Source organism: Gymnodraco acuticeps, unplaced genomic scaffold (genome assembly GCF_902827175.1).
Source record: "Gymnodraco acuticeps unplaced genomic scaffold, fGymAcu1.1, whole genome shotgun sequence".
Lineage (NCBI taxonomy): Eukaryota > Metazoa > Chordata > Actinopteri > Perciformes > Bathydraconidae > Gymnodraco > Gymnodraco acuticeps.
The window spans coordinates 693851-713567 of record NW_022991219.1 but is presented as its reverse complement, the minus strand read 5'-3'; the positions used below and the strand labels follow the sequence as shown (position 1 = coordinate 713567).

General features: G+C 41.0%; 1 protein-coding gene across 2 annotated transcripts in view; it reads left to right on the top strand.

The window, feature by feature from the left end:
- add3a (adducin 3 (gamma) a) overlaps positions 1–19717 on the top strand; it is a 113900-nt gene that overhangs the window by 9899 nt on the left and 84284 nt on the right. Inside the window, exon 2 of one of the 2 annotated variants that reach the window (XM_034239081.1) lies at positions 12098–12128. The exons of the other annotated variant lie outside the window; for it this stretch is intronic. The gene's annotated coding sequence lies outside the window, so the exon portion shown is untranslated. The remainder of the gene's footprint in view (positions 1–12097; positions 12129–19717) is intronic. 2 annotated transcript variants of the gene reach the window in all.

Sequence of the window (19717 nt, the reverse complement as noted above, 5' to 3'; positions counted from 1 at the left end):
TGTTGGCCCGATGTGTACAGGAAACATGCTTTATTGCCTCTGACCAAACATCTGCATTTACAACATCATCTGCCACTATTTTATCAGGCACGCCCAAACCTTGTTCCTGTTTGTGGACACACACACACATACACCATGGTATTGTCACATCGCACATACCGTGTCAAATCACTGTTGGCAGCACTGAGGTTGGTGGCGGAATCCGGGTGTTGACGTGACTATGTACTGTGCTGTCCTCTGTTGTTTGCCTCTATCTGGGTCAGCTTGTGTACTAAACGATGATTCTCATCCTTACTGCCACTGAACGCTGTGTCAGCACTGCCCAGTTTGGTCTTCATTTTGTGTTTCTGATGTTTTTTGTTGTCGTTAGTCATGGTTTTAATTGATTTAGTGTGCTTCATTTGGATGTTTGGAAGTCACTGTTGGTGTTTGCAACGTGTGTGCTGTAGCACATTGATCTTGCTGGCCATAGTGATAGGTTGTATTTGTAGGTACCGTGCGCCATAAACTTGTTTTGTGTTTGAGTGCATTACTACACTGAACAAAAATATAAATGCAACACTTTTGTTTTTGCTCCCATTTTTCATGAGTTGAACTCAAAGATCTAAAACATTTTCTATATACACAAAATAACCATTTCTCTCAAATATTGTTCACAAATCTGAAAAAATCTGTGATAGTGAGCACTTCTCCTTTGCCGAGATAATCCATCCCACCTCACAGGTGTGGCATATCAAGATGCTGATTAGACAGCATGATTATTGCACAGGTGTGCCTTAGGCTGGCCACAATAAAAGGCCACTCTGAAACGTGCAGTTTTGCTTTATTGGGGGGGTCTGGGGGGGTCCGAAAACCAGTCAGTATCTGGTGTGACCACCATTTGTCTCACGCAGTGCAACACATCTCCTTCGCATAGAGTTGATCAGGTTGTTGATTGTGGCCTGTGGAATGTTGGTCCACTCCTCTTCAATGGCTGTGCGAAGTTGCTGGATATTGGCAGGAACTGGAACACGCTGTCGTATACGCCGATCCAGAGCATCCCAAACATGCTCAATGGGTGACATGTCCGGTGAGTATGCTGGCCATGCAAGAACTGGGATGTTTTCAGCCTTCAGGAATTGTGTACAGATCCTTGCAACATGGGGCCGTGCATTATGATGCTGCAACATGAGGTGATGGTCGTGGATGAATGGCACAACAATGGGCCTCAGGATCTCGTCACGGTATCTCTGTGCATTCACAATGCCATCAATAAAATGCACCTGTGTTCGTCGTCCATAACATACGCCTTCCCATACCATAACCCCACCACCACCATGGGCCACTCGATTCACAACATTGACATCAGAAAACCGCTCACACACACGACGCCACACACGCTGTCTGCCATCTGCCCTGAACAGTGAAAACCGGGATTCATCCGTGAAGAGAACACCTCTCCAACGCGCCAGACGCCATCGAATGTGAGCATTTGCCCACTCAAGTCGGTTACGACGACGAACCGGAGTCAGGTCGAGACCCCGATGAGGACGACGAGCATGCAGATGAGCTTCCCTGAGACGGTTTCTGACAGTTTGTGCAGAAATTCTTTGGTTATGCAAACCGATTGTTGCAGCAGCTGTCCGAGTGGCTGGTCTCAGACGATCTTGGAGGTGAACATGCTGGATGTGGAGGTCCTGGGCTGGTGTGGTTACACGTGGTCTGCGGTTGTGAGGCCGGTTGGATGTACTGCCAAATTCTCTGAAACGCCTTTGGAGACGGCTTATGGTAGAGAAATGAACATTCAATTAACGGGCAACAGCTCTGGTGGACATTCCTGCTGTCAGCATGCCAATTGCACGCTCCCTCAAAACTTACAACATCTGTGGCATTGTGCTGTGTGATAAAACTGAACATTTTAGAGTGGCCTTTTATTGTGACCAGCCTAAGGCACACCTGTGCAATAATCATGCTGTCTAATCAGCATCTTGATATGCCACACCTGTGAGGTGGGATGGATTATCTCGGCAAAGGAGAAGTGCTCACTTTCACAGATTTTTTCAGATTTGTGAACAATATTTGAGATAAATGGTTATTTGTGTATATAGAAAATGTTTTAGATCTTTGAGTTCATCTCATGAAAAATGGGAGCAAAAACAAAAGTGTTGCATTTATATTTTTGTTCAGTGTAGTTGAGTGGTGGTGGAGTGTGAGCTATGTGTGTGGGGACACTAGATCCTCAGGACCACTATGGTGCTAATCTCTGGTTTGTTGATTTCTTCTATATTGCTGGGTCATAAATAGTCATGTTGTGTTTATGGAGTTACATTTTCTCATTTAACCTCTTGCTTACATGAACAAAAATATAACTCTGGACATGACGCATATGAGTTCCCTATATTGGTTTTGAAATCAGTTACTACATTAGGTTGCAGCACTACTGTGCTTTTTTGCCATATTATTCAGTTTAAATACTGCCTTGCCCCAAGCATTGCTGTAGCATTGCTCTTCATGTTTTTTTCCTTCACAATTTGTGTGGTGAGAGGTGCAACACGTGAAACTTTCACTAAGACAGAGTGAAACTGTCATTTTAAGCCCAATGTGAAGTTATTCTTACAAATTTGCCTCGTTTGTCCATTGTGGATGTATTCCATTGTAACTGTGTATACAGGACATCAACTTGGACCCTGACTGCAGGTTTCTTGGAAGAGTTTGAGGCTAAGGCACCTGAAGATACTATTAAAACATGACAAGGGAATCCTTCCACACCTGGCCTGCCCTGAAGCTTTATCACCCTTCACACAGCTCTCATCAGAATGATCCCCTGTATTTTGTAATTAATCGGATCCTTTTTGTGATGAGGTAACAACTCTCAGTGGACAGTGGACACAGTAAATGGCTCTAAGGGTTTAAAGCCATGCCGACTGTACCTCCGCCTGCGTCCTCCTCACCTCAGTCTTGTATTAAGGTCAATGTTTCTGGCAGACAAACCAATTTCTCGCCACACTTCTGTTGTTGATGTTAGTGAGCTTCTCTGCTGCAGGGCCGATGCATGTTAGTGACGCATTTTGCATTCTGCTCAGTAAACCCCTTGGGCATCACAAGCAGTCTGTGAGTCTGTGTGTGCCTTCAGGGAGTGTTTGTTTGTGTGTGTGGTACACAAACTGAAACGTTTTATGTGTTTGGAGTTCAAATATTTAGTGCGACCATTGGATTTCTTTGAATTCACAGCCCATTTTTGTGTGCACTGTAAATGTTTTTCTACTTACGGATTTTGTTTGTTTGTTTACATAGTAACAGCACCCTAATATAACATTTTTAAATCAGCCAGCATTCCATCAGAATCTGTTATAAAATAAGGCATATTTCATAATGTATCTGCGTGTTGCAGCACAGGTACAGCACCTCCATCTGTCTCTGCTCCCACCGGCTGTCACTCATCCTCTGCTGCTCAGTCTTACTTATTTTCTCAGCGTTGAACCTGCTGTGGCTGAGGAGAAATAAGCAGGCCGTTATTCTGATAGCAGATTGAGCGCTGTCACACCCAGTGTCCTCTGTCTGTTACAAGACTTAGTTACTCAAGGAGTGATGTTGCACTACATCCTGTGCATTGAACCAAACCCTTCCTTTAAAGGAAGGATCTACCCTATAATTAATTCCTGTGAAACAAAACAATATTGCCAGACTTTTAAAATAGACTTGAAGCCAAAGTTCAACTGTCAGATAGAAGAGTAAAAATAAGAAATTGATAGTACCATTGTTACGCCCCACCTTTAAAATGGCCCTATGGGGCTAACACAATTCCACCACTGACCCAAATAGAACACGAAAGACACCTTTTAAAAATCATCAAATCCATAGGATTTATTATAAAAACACATTAAAGGTTTAATTATCCATCCTAGGATGAGAGGCAGAAACACAGCAGTCCCCACACCAGAGGCCTCCCTCTTCTGCTGCTGCACTGGAGCTTTTAAGCACTTCCTTCTCCAGGTGCACCTCGTCTGAACCTCGTTACGGCAATGCAGCACACCTGGGTAGAGGAACCAAAGGGAAAAAGAAACAGGGAATGCCATACAGCCGTAACAACCATTTTAAGCACAATGATCAAAACACCATAATGTTTCATAGCAGGTTAATTTGACAGACAAAAATGAATGCATGAAAAACCATTAACTATCCCACTATCAACTGTAAATTAAAAAACAGGATTACATTTGAAAAATAATGCCTATTTCTTGTTAATAAATACTGTAAAGGACAGAAATAGTTGTAATCTTTTTGTTTTGAAGACTTTTATTTTTGAAAGAAAGCCTATAGTAAACACTTGCCAGCTGCTGCTTCGATATTTCTTGCACTGTATTTTCAGATCTGTTTTTCCTTATGTTCATATATTCTCATGATGTTTACACTTTCTGCCTTATCAGCTCCCCTCCTAACAAATCGCTGCCCACACAATCCCACAAACTTTCCACTGAGGATGTATCTGGTTGGAGTCTGGGAGAGATACCCTGTCAGATGGTGTCGTGTCACATGTCTCGGACTCTTGTCGCAGGATGGGAAGTATGGGAAGGCTGTATTTCCTTTACTTCAGTAGAGGAAATCACTGGATAGGACCCATCTTTTGTTCTGTCCTCCAGGACGATCACTGATACGCTTCGGGGGGGAAGTTGGACAAACACAACATGTAGCACAATGCCATGTGATATCCCCAAATACCGTTGTTCTGTGCTCTGTAAGGGCCCACAGAAGTTGTTGTTTATATCTTGGAGAGCTGATGTCATCGATCTTGTGGTCAAAGGGACTGTGGTGCTGCTTCCCAAACATGAAGTCATCAGTTTAGGAGTGATTCGGCATGTGTTCCGGAAACATGTGTTTCATGGCCTCTGGGACATGACAGTAAGGGGAAATTATGACAAATGGCTGTGTGTGTTTTTAGGGGTGTTACATTTTCAAGTCAAAATCTATTGGAACGTGCCTCTTATTAGTGGGTGTGTGTTACGTTCACGAACGATCCGATTCTTTTGAACGGCTCTTTGGTACGAACGAAGGGAACGAGTCGTACTTGGTGAGAGCCGTTCTTTTTATCGTTGGTTCACTGCCTGCCATAAATCCACTCGCCTTCACGGGAACTTGCTTTCCTGAATGCACATTTTCCATAGATGATGGCATAACGCATGCTGCTTGAGTAGTAGTTTGGCTGGCTGACGTATGTAGCAAGTTATACATTTTTCTGTGAGTAAAAGTAGATTTCTGGCAATACAGTCAATCATTATACTGGTGATTATTTCGCAGATAAACCTATTAACCCCGCCCCCTTAAAACAAACCGGCTCTTTTGAACGGCTCTCGGAAAGGAACGGAGCCATAAGATCCGGCTCCCTTCAAAGAGCCGTAATTCCCATCACTACTTCTTATATAAAAAGTTCAGAATCAAAATCTGGATTGGGAAATGTTCCCATACTTTAACTTGAAGAAACAAAGGCAACAACACTCACAACAACACGGGTTAATAACCACTACAGCTAAAAGACGACACAGCACAGCAGCTAGGGAGCATAAACTTTAATCTGAGTAGTAAACTTACAGAATAGTTCTCCCCATCATTGTATGGCAGCATTGTGGGCTGTTGCAGGCTCAACTACAAAGCCTGTGTGAAATGATCAAGCATTGAACCAGCTGAAGTGCCTTTGAGCAAATCTCTGAGTCAGTATCATCTCCTGAGACGCCGCTGTATAGCAGAACATGACCCCCGGCCGGAGGAGGAGTGTCTTCCTGTGTGAATTAATAGTGTGTCATATATTTAGTTGTTATTATTAATAAGACAAATGAAAACAAAAGAAAGTGTTTAATGGAGTGTTGGCAGGATAGTCATGTCATGTACTCTGCCTGAACTCATCTTTGAGCCAGGCTCTCTTCCTGTTAATACAGCTGTCTGAGTAATCAGTTAAAAAAAGGACTGAATATGGATCCACCTGAGGGGGAGGGCATGCGATTGTGTCATCTCAACAGAACAATGGAAAACAATTATCATCATCCAAAAAAATGCTAAAAGGCCATATTTTGTTATGAGTGTACACATGGGCGTTGATGTCCGACCCAGAAGGTTTAGTCCAACATGACTTAGTTGTAGCTGGGGTTTTACTTGACACTGATTAAAGTATTGTTTTTCTACCAACAGATGCACAAAACCCTAGCGTTTCTTTTGCATCCTGTGTGGTGTGTAATTATCCATATTGGATTACCATGTAGTAGGTGTGGAATGAAGAGACCCCTTCTGGGCCAGGGTCTGTGTTTCTAAATGTGCATCAAAGCATGTGTTCAATCCTTACCAGTAAGTTATAGCTACGACTCAAATAATGGACAGTCTTGTTTAGTTTTGGGTCTTAATGAATGAGCTCTTTAAACTTTTCATTTGCAATATTTACACATGACCTTTCACCTTTTCTTAAGGTATGTTTTTACGTCAGTTTCCATCAACACATTTGACAAGGCCATGTTTAATCCCTTACTGTTATACAGTGGAAACATATCTGGAAAGTGGCTGCAGTGCTTTTAATGGCTTTGTGTTAAGGGGTGGGCTTTCCCCTTTTGAAATGAGTTGTATAAAGAGAACACTGTTTCCTCTACCATTGTCTTGGAGGGGCGCGGGGCTCCGTTGGCGGATTCAAATTCAAGGTGTTTTAAAAAAACTATATATATATACATAGGCAGTTTTTTTTTTTTATATATAGCACCAAATTGCAACTAATCTATATCTACTGTCACTTTTCACATTGAACATGTGCTCTTTTATTAAATAAACTAAACGCTTTCATTTTAAGTTGTGAGTTTAGTGTTTTTGACCCTAAGAAACACTGATGCATTAATCAATAACAATAATCCACAGCTCCTCTCTCTGCTTCAGAGGATTACAAAAATATATATCCCAATGCCACCCCCCCGCTCAGGCAGCACCCCCCCAAAGCAGTAAACCTAGGGGAAACACTGCTGTTAATTTCTTGAGTTATGCAAGAGAGATGAAGCGGACATGTTAATGACACGACACAAATTACTAAAGAGCTGACTCACAAATATACTGTTCTGTTATTGCAGAGCAGTTGAACTGGATTCAATTGTGCTTAGGCCAGGACTCAACTTTGATAATTACTTGGCAGGTGCACTGTTAAGGCACCTGCATGTTTGCACACGCATACTGTGCTCATACTTCTGTGTTTCAGCCCTGAGCAGCTGTGTTTACCTACTTTAGTACTAGTGACCTGCCTGTTTTCATGCTGCTCTTCTCTCCAGTGAAATTACTGCAAGATAAGATCCCACATATTCACCTAACACCTGGGGCTTCTACAGCTCTGCAGTTCATTTGGCAGACACACAATAACCCAGTTTCTGCAGGAGAATACTTTACTTTAAAAGCAACTCCAGCCATACGTTTGGGTTGTTATATTTTAATTGGTTCATTCACATCTTAACTCAGCTTTAAGTCTATTTGCATATTTTTTATCCACAGGCAGGTGATCGATTACTGTAGGCTGTTCACTACCCTTCTAGAGACGCATACTACATTATTTATTTATTTGTATTTAATGTTTATATGAAGCATTTTGCTTTTAATGTACTATTTCTCATGTGTTAGAAGTGTAAAAAGTGACTATTGAGTGTGGTAGAAATGTATGAACAGAAGTAGCATAAAGGTAGAGACACACACACACACACACACACACACACACACACACACACACACACACACACCTATAAAGCAGAGTCAACAGTAGACAGATTAGGGGGCTTTTTCAGTGGACATCAGCACAGACCGAATCACACCATCTGAACATTTGCAAAAAAGGGAACTTTGGATAAGTGTGAATGCTGTGAAAGCATGATACATATATGATATAATAGCATACATGTGGTATGTTCGGAAATGTTAGCTTATTTACAGTTCAAATGTTTCCTAAATGAAAGCTAGAGGTATTTGGGAAAATTGCAAATGCAGGCGTGCAATGTCTTTGCCTGATCAAGCCATCGTGTCAAGATGCTGTCTTCATACCACCATCTGATAAATGGGTTCATTTTCACACCTGAACAACATTTCACAAAATATCATCTGCTGATGTTCCCTGTGAATAGACACACTCTGAACAGTCAGACTTTATTAAACGCAATCTGTTCTGACGCTTATGGGGATAAACTATTTCTAACGCATGTCTACATGCCGGCTTTTGCTTTGGGCTCAATTTAATAGTTTTGCCACTCGGTTGGGAATCTGACCTTTTTACTCCAGCCTCTCTATCAGTGTGTGCACTCATCTCCTTCACTTATCCTTAATTACATTTCAGGTCATAAGTGACACAAATCAACTCCATAGCACTGAAAGGCTCACCTTTCCTTCCCCTCAAATCTCTGAATTAAATTAGTCTCCAACCACCTCTTTATCAGAGAGTGACGGGGCTGAACAGGGCTCCTTTCTGTAACCCCGTCTGACAAAATCAGATTAATGAGATCTTGGGATTGTTGTGTAACTGTGTCCAAGCTAACAAGACAGAAAGTGAAGTCAACTTTCATCTCATCCCTGTGTGTTTTTCTTATAATAAATTGGTGTCTTTTAGAGCTTAGGTCACTTAAAAGCCTGTAGGTGCTTTCCCTCTATTAAAAGTGTTCTTGCCCCCCTCTAATATGGCTAAAGTCTATTTAGTCTTAAAATAACACTTTAAATTGGTCAGGATTTTATATAATGAGGCCATGCTGTGTGGCTGGACAGTCACATCCACCAACTCACTGTTGCCACCACAGCAGTCAGCAGAAAAGCTTGTTATGTAACTGTGCTGGTTTTCCTTGTCTGTTTGCATATCACCAAAAAGGAAAACTAATTAGTATGTCAAGTGCAGTGGCCGGCCTATTTGATTCATCCTGGTAGTTCCAATTGCTGTAGTACAGCTTATTATGAATGCTGCTTCAAGTGAGGCTAATGTCAGAACTACATTTTGTGTGTTTTTGACGGTCCAGTTTAAAAAAAAGATTTTGAAGGAGTGTTGAAGTGGTGGTTGACCTCAGGATGTATGGATGGTTGGGCCTTTTTCAATTCCAAATAGAAACACATGCTTTACTTGCACATACAATTACAAGTACAGCAGAGTACCATTTTGTTACCAAGTTTTTAACAGATATATATATACTGCAAAAATCAAAGGTGCAGCTTGTCACATAATAATTGCTTTACCATCTTAAAAGTCAGAACACCTTAAGCTGCTATCTATAAGGCTAACAGGAGCTTACAATGCTAACAAGTCCCTTCACTTTTACCAGCCTGTACCATAAGGAGATCACTTACTCATCCTATTTAAGAATCACATTTACACTGAAAACTTCCTGTCATTATTTATAAATAGTGTGCATTCATATGATGGACAAGTGTTTATGAATTAAACTGCCAACCCTTCAATTGTTGGACAACACTGCTGTACCTCCTAAGCCACAACCGACCCCCAAGGTGTCAATCGATACACATCTGAAATTGAGACTCTGATGCTGATGTCAGTTGGAAACTAAAGTCCACGAGCCAGAGGCTTGATATACTGTATCTGGTTACGAGAAAGTAGGTCTAAATAGGCTGTGTCTGCATAGATACTCACGCTGAGATCTGGGTAGAATCTGTATGCCAACTTTGTGTTGACACTAAAATTCTCCCTGGGCTTTGTCTGTCAGGCATTTGCCAATAAACGTAGAGATGTGCTGGCTAGGGCTGCTCAATTAATCGTATTTTAATCGCAATTACGTTTTTGGCTTGCAACGATTATGAAAACAACATAATCGAAATAAAACGATTTTTATTTAAAAAAACGAAGAAGAAAAAAAGCATTTTATGTATTGGTTTTTCAGTTGAATTATACTTAACGTTCAGGGTAATCAACTGTTAAAAACATACTGTTCACATTTTTTTTTTTCAATAAATGGATGTTTTCAAAGTAAATGGATAATCGTGATATCAATTATTGACCCAAATAATCGAGATTATGATTTTTGCCATAATCGAGCTGCCCTAGTGCTGGCTCCTTAATGCTCTTTTATCCGAGCGATGAAAGAATGCAGGCTTGCTGTCAGCCGGATTCATGCTTCACACACTTCTCATTGTCATTCTACATCTGAAAGAACATTTATTTCCCACCTCCACTAACAATCGCCAGTGGATTCAGCAGGTGGTTTCAATTCCTGTTCATTCAGCCTGCCTGGACTGAAAGTGTGTTTCCACAACTGCTGGACCATCTGCGGCTTCACATTTCAGGTGCTCTGCAACCTCTCACACAGCTCCCAACGCCAACACTTCCAGTCATTGTGCCTGCAGTTACATAATGTTTACTGCACAAACTCATGCAAGAGTCAGCTTTTAGGTGTTCTGCTACGAACGTAGAGTTCTGTGGAAACAATCCATTCATAATTTATGGTTGCACAGATTCTCTCAACACATTGGTCCTCATGCAGGGACTACAGATGAAAAATAGCCTCTTGGCTAACTCTGGCACATTTACAGAAATGTTCATTAATGTACACTGTCCCTGTTAAATAAAATAAAATGCAGTGAATTGCTACTGAAAATTAGAGAGGTCAACTCCAGGATGACCAAGCGTTCTTAACTATCCAATCCTTACCCAAGTGTAGACTTACAAATCAGTCTCATTACACTTACCTCTTGAAGAGATGTAAAGACAATCTCCCTTGTTCTCGCTAAATCTTGGTGGAAACAATTATAGAGTTTCTTTTAAAAATAAACCTGTATAGCTGAACCAATCCAATGTCCTTAGGGTTGGCCTTCATGTTGGGGCGATGACATGCAGAAGTCTTGTGCTTGTAAACACTGTCGTACAAGAAACGCATGCACATAACTATTGTTTCTACAGCTGTTCTGCTAACGTGCGAACAGGTCGCGGACACTGGTTCACTCTCCACGTTACAAAGTAAAAACAAAAAAAAGATTCTTGAGGCTTTCCTCCTGCCAGTAAACGGCTCCAGTGGCTGGCTGGCTGCTATGAACATGAGAACAAATTGAAGATACAATTGAAAATAACTAGAACTTTGTTCTTATATTGCATCCTGCGTCTAGCCACTTGTTCCATGATACTTTTATATATGTATATGCATTTTAAATGTTTTTTTTGTTATTTTGGACCAATCCCAAAATTCCCTGTAGGCCATTATCATTATAATGGAATGCAGGCGCAGCACCCTTAGCAATAACACATCTCATATGCTATAATAGCTCTCGTGTTCTCCTATGGCGAGCCTTGCTCCCTGGTGTTGACACAGTTGGTGTTTTTGCAGATGACATAGATAACTATCAAGGGCACGGACCCAGTCCCTGAGACCGCCTGCCGCTCAGTGCATCCACCAGAACAGTACCACTCTCCGTAGTGGAAACTGCTGACCGCTGTGCGGAGAACACACACATCGAGGGCCCTACACACATGCTAGAATTTACAGTGCAGTTCATAGGCAGTAATTGAGCCACATCCAGCGATGGTGGAGCTTCCTGCAGGGTGCAGGGTGCAGGGTGTAGAAAGAGCATAACAAAAATAAATGTAGGATTGGGCCACAACCACATGTTCATTTATTCCTGCGGAGTCTTCCCTCCTGGAAATGATTAACTAGAAAGAAACAACAATGCATTTAACATTTAATTTGTGAGAACCCTAACCCTACAGGGCCGGCTGATTTAAGTAGGCAAGCTAGTGCATACGATGTATCTAAGGCAGGGGATGTATAAGAAACCTATATCCATGTCTTCCATTTCTGATTAAATATAAAGATTAGAGGTGTTTTCTAACATGGCATATCTGCTTTTTGATTGACATTTTTGTGAGTTTTTCAAATATGCTGAAATACAGAGCATACAGAGTTAATGAAAAGGCTTTAAGCTTTATTGTTGGAGCTGTTTTCCTTTTCATTTCAGAGTTGTATTTCACTCATTCCTGGATCATTTGTTTCTTTGTATCATTACAGGCTTGAAAAAAACACACTGAGTAAATGTTTAAAGAAAATGAATAGACATACATTATGGCTCAGTTTTAGTATATAACTGTAACAGCTCTCAGATGCAGAAACTAATGATGTGTCTGTTTTTGTCCTAGTTGGCGAGACGTTAACTTGAACCCCTGAGAGGTAAGAACTTCTTCATAACATGCACAATTTCAACTCCTGCTTAAGGTTTTTAAACACCTGTTGACTGCATTAAAGGCACAACGTTGTTATTTTTACGCAATAAGAATCGCAGTTTATGGGAAATAAAATGGAAGTGTTGACTGAAGTTTTGGTTCTGATGTCCCAACGCCTCCATCCTCTTCTTTGGTTTTCCTGAAGGACACAGAAGGTAAATAATCTATTATAGTGAGCTCTTTTTGGAGCGCCTTGGATAAATGACACGTCTTTGGTCCGTGGTAAGCTTACAGACTGCTTCCAGCCAGACATTTAACTGTGTTGGAAGTCATCCTGAAGAGGAAATAGTGACCGGTCTTTCTCTTTCTATATATACAGTTTTTGTATTTCTCCCTCTCTCTTTTGCCCACTTGTGGTCAGGAAAGCCTTGTTTGTTTTATGACGACTCTAACAATCATTTATCTCTTTCATATCTTGGCTTTGTCAAAGAGTTTGGTTACGGTATAAGTATTTTTCTGAGGTTGTCAAAATAATTTAGCTCATTTGTTTTTTCAATAGCTCATGGAAAGAGCGCATTAAGATTGAGAACCACTATATCTTACCAGGCAGTATGAATGTGAACTTGTTTAGATTAAATTGGGGGAACTTATACTTTAGTATTGACAGTTTAAGTAAACTCTACTATTACTGCTGGTAGCTTCTTATTTTCACACTCACATTTCTTCCGACTAACACTATTTTCTGTCTTTCAATCCAACATCTTCCAAACTAACAAGTCAAAAGTCAAAGTCAACTTTATTGTCAATCTCAAAATATGTTTGTACACACAGAAAGATCTAAATACTGTTTCCCACAGTCCCGAGGTATAAAAAAACACACACATTAAAATGCAAGAACACTCAATAATTACAAAAAAACACAAAATAACCGTTTACTTCAAGTAGGCAGGATATATATAAAAAAAGATGATGTACATAGTGCAAATGGGAGTACAAAAATGTCCATAGCAGCGTAAAAGTGACTGGTGCTGGATTTGTTGTGTGTGTGTGTGTGTGTGTGGGGGGGGGGGTGTTAAAGTCCCGGTCCAGTGAGGGCAGGGTGGAGAGGTGAGAGAGAGGGGAGAGGTGGGAGGGGCGGAGAGAGTTCAGCCTCCTGACAGCCTGGTGGACAAAACTGTTTTTCAGTCTGGTTGTGCTCGACCTCAGACTGCGGATCCTCCTCAGGCAGGAGGGTGAAGAGGCAGTTGGAGGGATGGGTGGGGTCACCCACAATGCTGAGTGCTTTGCGGGTGAGGCGGGTGTTATAAATGTCCAGGAGTGATGGGAGTGAGGCACCAATGATCCTCTCAGCAGTGTTTACGATGCGCTGCAGTGTCTTGCGGTTGGATGCTGTGTAGCTTCCGAACCACAAGGTGATGCAGCTGCTGAGGATGCTCTCGATGGCGCCTCGGTTAACCTATTTAACCTTGCTATTAGTCAACTATACCACCTTCCTAGTAGGAGAACATCTGCTTATTTGAATATTTTGAGGGTTTAAGAATTGAAAAGCTTTTGCCATATGGCCAAGACTCTACTGACATAATCACATCTGTTCCAGCAGTACCTGCTTGCTTCAATCTGTTTTGTATTTTAAAGTCTTGTTGTTCTAATATCCTCACTTATTCCTTCCATAATGCCTTTCTGTGTCCAGTCTCCCCTGTTTCTCATGTATTCTCTCTGTTTATCTCTGCCGTGTCAGAATGTTCACTTTCAAATGTCAAACCATGATTTGCTAGTGACTTTGAATTGAATTGAATTGATTTATTTAAAACAAGGGACAGTGTACATTAATCAACATATTAAAAACATGTAAAAGTACTCGAATTAGCCATAAGGCTAGTTTTCATCGATAGTCCCTTTGCCAGATGGTGATAGACATCCTAAAAGCAATAATAAAAATACCACAACATTGTTATACCATTGTACATATTTACAATAGATGACATCACTGAATACAGATAAAAGCAAGCCATGATAATAAATAAATAAAACATTTACAATACACACTCATACACACACCTACACCCACACATCAGTGCTGACACTGTTGATTATTAATGAGCCACTTTTTTCACAGTAAGTGAAAAAGGTTTGTCTCTCTTTGTCTGTCCTTTTTCTGTCTGTTTACCTGTCTTGTCTCACTGTCTCAGTCCTATCTAACCCTCCCACTCTCTCTCTTCCTCCGTCAGATACTGTTAGAGCGTGTGTCTCGTCCTCTCAGTCCCAGTTTGTCTGATCTGTCAGGTTCAGGGCTTGCAAGGTCAGGGGCGGAAAGAAACTGGGCAGCAGTTCTTGCTGACGTGTCTCACGATGTGTCCTCTCAGAGTGCCATTGCAGACTTAACTTGGAGTCTTTTATCTGGATACATCATTCCTCTATGGGATCATTTAAACCCTCACCAGTTTTTGCTTCTTAAAGCTTTAGTTGCTTCTAAGACTTTATTAGTGTGACTCTGATAACTGCTGTGGCTGCTCGGTCTAGCTGATAATGTGTGATTTATATTTAGAATGGCATGTTGAATGGTATAGTGCACTCCGTCATTGGGAATTGACTTTCCATGTCCTTTGGAAACAAGTCCATGTTTGCATTAACAATAAAGTTCATGCTTAATTATGGTTTCTCGCTGACATCAATGTTCTCTGATTTAATCACAAGGTTTTTTTACAATGTATTTCCAATGTTTTCATTGGTTCCATCAAAGGCACAACGGATAGGATTTTCTGGGGAAATAAACAATAAATAGACAAACATAATCCATCGCTTAATGTGTGTGGTGGTGTCTGTATCTGCAGAGATCCTGCCTGTGTTTGAAGTGTTTCTGGGCATTGCAAGCAGGTGCCAGATTGTAAGCATGAATACAAGAGGAATACATACAGCAAAAAAATTCAAAATCAAGTGAATCAGCGTTTCCTTTACTGGCAAGCACAATAGCCCTATTGGAGCAGGAAGGAGGGACAGCTTTCATTGTTGTTTTTACATACTGCAACTGACAAATCTTACTCATTGTGCCTTTTAATAACATGTCTTAAATTGACTTGAGGAATGTGTTCAGATGTTATAACTGAGTCAAATGTCTGAGTCTGCCACATGAGCCCCACTGGAGCTGACAGCTTTGTCATTCAGAATGTTTGCCATTTAAAGCACAAACGACAGCTATGCCATCTGGCCCAGCTCCTAATGCTCCATTTATAAATTGCACCACAATAGAAAGTGGATTAACAGCTGTTGATGTAATCCCTTAATACATTTCCTATTGATTTATATGATTTGGTTTATCCTGCACTGATAGCAGAGTTCAGAGGTAATGCTCACAATTACATTGAGTTAAGCATGTTGGCCTGTTGTGCCCGACTCTATGTAGCGTCGGATCTACCAAGTCCCGAGACACATATCTGGCTCATTAGCTGCTAAATGCTCCACTATAAATACCAACTAGACGCTAATTTTGACCACAATTGGTTTTTCAGAGGGATTGTTTATTGAATGACTCCAAAGAGAGTAGTGAAAAAGCAAAGTTGTTTGCCACTAAACCATAAAATCTTGCTGAAAGAAGATGTAATGCTCCACGTACCAAAGGGAACCTGCTTATGATCTGTGGGATGGACAACATACTCGCATAGTCGAACAACCATAGTCATATAATCCACTGTTAACAGAAATATGATGTCTCAAGAAACATCATAAGTTGTTAATTGTGTTTCTCTCTAGTCAGCCATTCCTGTTAGCCAGTCATATGTGGCTAATGCCCATGAAAGAGCAAAACACTGAATCGCATCAAGGTAGTCAAGGTGTCCAAGTAACCAGGTTACAAAGGCCCACGTAAGAAACAAAGAAAGGACTAAGCGTCATTGAAGGTTTGGAAGGTGTCTGTATTACACAAAAGGCTGAAAAGGAAAGTTAAGGGCCTAGCAAAAAAAAAAGTCAAAGTAAGAGAACAGGGATTTAAAACCACATGACTGTTAAACTGTCTATCATAGTGAGGATGCCAAGGTCAAAACTTTCCACTGGTCATTTTCTTTCTCCTTTACTCTGTCTCGTCTAATGTGTTTCCACCCTTCTACTTTCACTATGCTCCTCTTCTCTGTCTCATTCCTTCAGTCAGACAGGCTGTCCTCTACTCATCAGGGCAGTAAAGAGACGTCAGCGTCTCCCTTCGCCCTCTCTTAAAGTCTCCTCGTCTTCTGACTCTGTTAAAGGCCTCAGCGTGCACGTGCAGCTTGCTCCTGGCTGCCTCACGATGGTGATGTCATGCACCTGGTTGAATGCCATTTATAGTGAGTCATTACTAAGAAATATGAGTTCAGTGGCTTCTTTGGGTCGGCTTGCTCTTAAAGTAAATAAGGCTGAACAATTTGAGAAAAAAAAGGATTTGTTTGAGGAATGATACTTGTTACTGAATTATTATCATAAGATTGATACCAAACTTTCTGTCCTATCAAAACTTTTTGTATAAATAGTATTTTGACGCACATTTCACCTATAACAAATATTGCATCATGCGATTTTAAAAGTGAAGGACTCCATATTGCGACTCTAATATTTTTTAATAAAAGTTTTTCGTAATAGCAAATAGCCCTTTGTTATTGGCAGTGGCAGATTAGAAGCAATGATAGCAGGATGAAAACGATGGGAGCCCATTTGCAAATCACCAGGCTTTCATCGCCATAAATAACATTTCAACGTTGAATACTTGGTGAAGTTAACCCGCTCCGGACCTGAGGCGCTGGTTAGACTTGGCTCTGATGTCCTCTGCAGTCCATGGCATCACAGCAGCTCTTATCTCCCAGCTGCTCCAAACACACCACTGCACGCCCACTTAGCGTCTCTGTGAAAACATACGTACTGTACACAGCAGAGTTTGTTAAATTCATCAGGGATTCATGTTGATGGAAACACCTTTCAGGGATGCACCAATATGGTTTGTGGTGTTTTCAAAAATGTTACTACCATTGCAAAACAGGTGATGTTTTTTCCGATAACCTCTTGACAGTTTGGTATGTAAAGAATTGAGAACAAAAAACAAAGATATCTGGATAAATCCGCAGGGTGCGATTCCCACTCACACTTTGCCGGCGTCAATGTAGAGAATAATCAAGGAATCTGCAATTTACTTGATTTATACGCTTTTTATGACTACAGGGATGAGCAGCCGTTGGTGGGTACAGGCGGTAATACAGAAAGATACAAGACTTCAGGAATCCAGCCAAAGCGAGGGTTTGATAGAGAGTGGAAACGATAAAAGGCGTGCAATTCTTGGACTTTCAGTCTTTGGTGTAAATAAAGGACATCTGACATGGATAATGGTGTAACGATGTTCAACACAGCCCTCCAGCATAACTCCAATTTAGTTTATTACTTTAACAGTTGATTTGTTTAATATATTGGCCATTGTGTCCATTTATATAATTGTAATGAATTATGCAACCCTTTGACACTTCTATTTTTGTTGAGATACAAATTGATAAAGAAAAAGTCAACAATCAAACCTTTACTGACTCCTCTTTCTCTGTTTACACACAGAAAGAAACACACACACACACATTAATATTGCTGCGAAATTACCCCCGCTGAGTTATTATCAAAGTGGGTGTTTCCCTGATAAATAAAAGCTGGCATTTCTGTGACTCATCACTGCAGACAGCATCCAGAGGAGGAGTGTGGTTTGTGTTTATGTATGTAATGCATTTGGTTTGTGTTTTACAGCCACATTGGATATGATTTGTTGGCCTCTGTCTGTAGTTTGTCAGGATCTGAGAAAGAGCTCTGGTCTTGTTGAAGGCTGTGTATCTTTAGTTTCATGGCCGTCTGTGTGCCACAGTTTAGTGGTGGAGTTTGTTTTTTCTGGTTCTAGGCCACATGATGTGTCGTCTTGTAATTATTAGGTGATTCCCAGTGAAATGCAGTTGGTGTGTATGTGACGTATTGACCACAATACAAAAACATGTATGCAAATATCAAATTGTAAAAACTCATTGAATTAATCCCACATGGAACACATACATACATATAGGAACATCACAGTTGAAGACACACTTACTCATACATTCGCTTTCAGCTCTGGTGGCCTGTGGGGCCTTTGTAGTGCGGAGGGGCCACAAACGACAGCTTTGTGTTCTGGGAGGCTGGGAAAGTTGGACCGCAACACACACACACACACAGACTTTGGCAGTGTCAAAGCCTGTGCACAGTTCTGCTCAGCTCAATAGGCTGATTCATTAGAGCCTCCTCATGACACTAAGGGAGAAAATGGACTTGTGGTAAAGGGAGGACGGGGAGACAGAGTGTTGCAGCTCAGATCTCTGCGGCTGGAGTCTGACATGCCCTGACAGTGTTCAGGTCAGCCTTAAAGGGAAAATCCACCCTAAAATACCTCTGTGTTGTTCAGCCTTCATTCCCTGGTTTTCTTTCTCTCTCATGTTTGATGAGTCTCTGTCAAGGTCTTTGTAGGCAGAAGCACTGGTGTTATCAGGGTGAACTATATAAATACATTGGTATTGTGCGTACAGTGCGTTGCTTCTTTCCTTGACCTTACTATATTTTGGGTTGCACTTCACTTTGTAATGGCGAAAACACTGTCTAACAATGTCTTGTATAAGATCATGCTAGTGCATTGCTAGTGCAGCATTTACTCCAGTTCTTCTTTGTACCTATGCACTCCATGTGTTAAGACATTTATCATTTTAGTTAACCGTCGTGGCTTGCGAATTTCCTTCAAAAATTTGAGGTAACATGCGGTGCGTTTTTAATAATACAAATAATCATTTTGGGGGTTAGTATTGCCTTAAGCGTTCGACATGCAATTTATTTATGGTCAAAGACAATTGGAGGGATAACTCATCAAGTTCTTTATTGGCCCAAGTGCAAAATAGAAACTTTACACAACCCCATCTTAATTTTGGTCCAGCTCTTGGGTATGTTATAAAGAATTTAATTGCTAGGATCAATAACACTGACATAAAAGGGCACCATTAAAATAGCATTCTGCTTTATTTTATAAGCTGCACATTCAAAAACCCTCTAAATGTAAAGCCAACATTACGCATCATTATTCAAAAACATATTTACTCTCCTCAGTCATTCTGCATAATGGATAAAAGCCCTGTCCAAAACCTTTTTCTTTCCTATAGCTCATCCTGAATGAATTTAATTTGCTCTGCAGGAGAGGTTTTTATTTAATTTTACAAAGAAGGTATTTTTTTGTATCTGATATCATCACTGGATCTGGCAGCTGGCAGTGGAAATGTGCTGTGGAGTGGAGTGGGTGTTGGAAGTAACGATGCTTGGCAGAGAGCTGTGTTTGTCTGGATCTTTCCCTAGCTGTCTCCACTGGAGTCAGGCAGACTTACAGCCTCGACAAGGGGCTCTCACAGCCCAAACCCCTCCCCCCTTTTAGTTCTGTGTGAGATTGTATGTCTTAACTGCTCCCGCTGGACCACGCTGGGAGATACGTTTGAATTTTTCCCTTTTTACGGCCTGACTTTCATCTTTTTGCTCAACCTGACATCATTATTGCACCAAATTATTTCCCTGCAAATGAGTACATGGCCTAGTTGTTCA